General features: G+C 42.2%; 1 pseudogene; it reads left to right on the plus strand.

The window, feature by feature from the left end:
• The first annotated feature begins 2,063 nt into the window (after window positions 1-2,063).
• On the plus strand, window positions 2,064-2,551 carry LOC113911105 (annotated as a pseudogene).
• The last annotated feature ends 222 nt before the right edge of the window (window positions 2,552-2,773 follow it).

The following is a 2,773-nucleotide window of genomic DNA, read 5'->3' on the forward strand; positions in this document are numbered from 1 at the left end:
GAGTAGTTAATGTCATCAGAAAATGGTGATAATTTTTAGAGACAAGTACAGTTCTGATTTATAACAGTCCATTCATATTAAATGTTAAATGAATGTTAAATGAATGCTGCAGTGTTAAATAAAAAAAGTAAGCTATGAAAAATGCATTTCTATCCGTGTACAACATGCATTTATAATTTAACACGATCCCAATTGTGGTAACTCTCTCTCTTGTCTCTCACAGCTGAGAGGAAATACTTTAAAATGTTAACATCAGTTGTCTCTGTGAGGTGGAATGACAGATGATTTTTATTTTCCTTCTTATGCTTTTGGGGCTTTTCTAAAGTTGAGCTTCCATTACTTTCATGAGCAGACAAAAACCTAGTAAATGCTCTTTTAAAAGATTCCTTCCCACACGGGGAACTCATTGATACAAACATTTTTAGAAACTTTATCAGTCTAACTGAGCCACATAGCATCTTTTCTTGCACTGCTTGCCCAGGAACACGCTACCAAATGCTGAGGAGTTTTAGTTGGGGTGCTGAATGTGCCAGAAAGGCAGTTACAGCAGCTGTAGCCTGTAGCCAGCCTATGCTACACAGCCTAGAAATGCCTCCTTATTATGAACCGGCACAAAGGGAAATTAAGAAACACCCCATTTACAATCGTACCCAAACCCATAATATACCTAGGAATACACCCAAACAAGGAGGTGAAAGACCTGTACTCTGAAAATTATGAAACACCAATGAAAGAAATTGAAGAGGGCATAAAGAAATGGAAAGACATTCCATGCTCATGGGCCAGAAGAACAAACGTTGTTAAAATGTCCATGCTACCCAAAGCAATCTACACATTTAATGGAATCCTGATCAAAATACCAGCAGCATTTTTCACAGAGCTAGAACAAACAATCCTAAAATTCGTATGGAACCACAAAAGACTCCGAATAGCCAAAGTAACCTTGAAGAAACAAAGCAAAGCCAGAGGCACCACAATTCTGGACTTCAAGTTATATTACAAAGCTGTCATCATCAAGACAGTATGGTACTGGCACAAAAATAGACACATAGATCAATGGAACAGAATAGAGAACCCAGAAATGAACCCACAACGATATGGTCTATTAATCTTCGACAAAGCAGGAAAAAACCTCCATATGAATATGTTTTCTGAAGCTTCAGGAGTTTGCTTACCTTTATCATTTGACCCCTAGCAGTCTCTTGAGAAAACAAGGTCAAAGACAAGAAGGATAAATTCCCCGGGGCCGTTCCCAGCACAGCTCTGTCAGGAAATGTTCACCAAAGATGTCCTGATGAGAAAAGGAGAGCAGATGCACACGGGTATTCCTGGGAAATGTACATAATTCCTCAGGTTTCTGTCCAGTCAGTGGTGAGCCTTGAATCAGAAAGAAAACCAGGGTAGAGGGAGGCCTGCAGCATGAGGGTGGAGGAGGGAGCGAGGCCTGTGAGAGTGATGGTCAAAGGGGTCTGAGGAATTGGGAGAGCTCTCTGCATAAAAATGACTTTATTACTATCCCCAGAATATGAGGGACACATGTCCTAAGAGCCCTCCATTCTGCTTTTCTGCCTGTGTGGACAAAAGCAGTGACTGGATGTTGTGTGCAGTGATGTGTGATATGGCCGGGGGCGTGGGGCTAGGGCCAAAGGAGAGATGACGAGATCCAAGGTAGCCCTCATATCTTGCTTTGCCAGGACACTGGGATTGTACCTTACAGCCTAAAACATGAAAATTAAAAATGAGATATCCAAGGACACCTGGGTGGCACAGTTGGTTGAGCGTCGACTCTTGATTTTGGCTCAGGGTGTGATCTCAGAGTCGTGAGACCGAGCCCTGCATCAGGCTCTGCTCTGAGTGGAGACTTGAGACTCTCTTTCTCCCTCTGCCCTTCCCCGCCTCTCTCTCTCTCTCTCAAGTAAATAAATAAATCTTAAAAAAAGATGTCCAGTAACATGAAAATTAAAAATAAAATGGAGCGTGAGCTCCAAATAGGCTGAAGAAGTGTCACACCTCGAGGCATCTTGGAGAAGGAGAATAATAGCTTTTCAGGTTTGTAACAAAACATGGCCTCTGATAAAACTATGCTGCTAAAAATGGGAAAGAACCAGAATGGAAACAGTCAAAAAGTCCTGAAGAACTTGTGGTGGAAAAAGCACAGGACAGACGACGTGTAGTGACTGGGAAGGGAGAGGGGTATTTCCTGAAGTGGAAGGTGATAGGCATGCGGACAATACGGACAACTTGAAGAAACAGATTGTCCAGAGTTCATCAAAATATTTCTTAATTATCAAAGAACTGGGTAAAGAAAAAGATGGTACACAAAGAAGATCTTTATCTGTCAGTGAATCTGATGATAGCAAATCAGAGAAAGAGCTATTGCTGACAAAACAAGAGGCTTTGCCAGAGGTCAGGATCTCCAATGAATAATGGGGGTCACAGTCAGCAGTGGAGACTTAATGTTTCTCATGATATGGGAAGATCAGATGAGGCAGACTTAGTATCAGCAAAAGAGGCAAATATGAAATGTTGTCAAACTGCAATCCCTTTTTAGGGTTCCTGGGTGGCTTAGTTGGTTAATCGTCTGCCTTTGGCTCAGGTCATGATCCCAGGGTCCTGGGATCGAGCCCTGCATCAGGCTCCCTGCTCAGCGAGGAGTCTGCTTCTCCCTCTACACCTCCTCCCTGCTCATGCTCTCTCTCTCTCTCACTCTCTCTCCTGCTCTCTCTCTCTCAAGAAAATAAAATATTTTTTTTTAAAGTAATACTATTGTAAA

The sequence above is a fragment of the Zalophus californianus genome, chromosome 12 (assembly GCF_009762305.2).
Source record: "Zalophus californianus isolate mZalCal1 chromosome 12, mZalCal1.pri.v2, whole genome shotgun sequence".
Classification (NCBI taxonomy): domain Eukaryota; kingdom Metazoa; phylum Chordata; class Mammalia; order Carnivora; family Otariidae; genus Zalophus; species Zalophus californianus.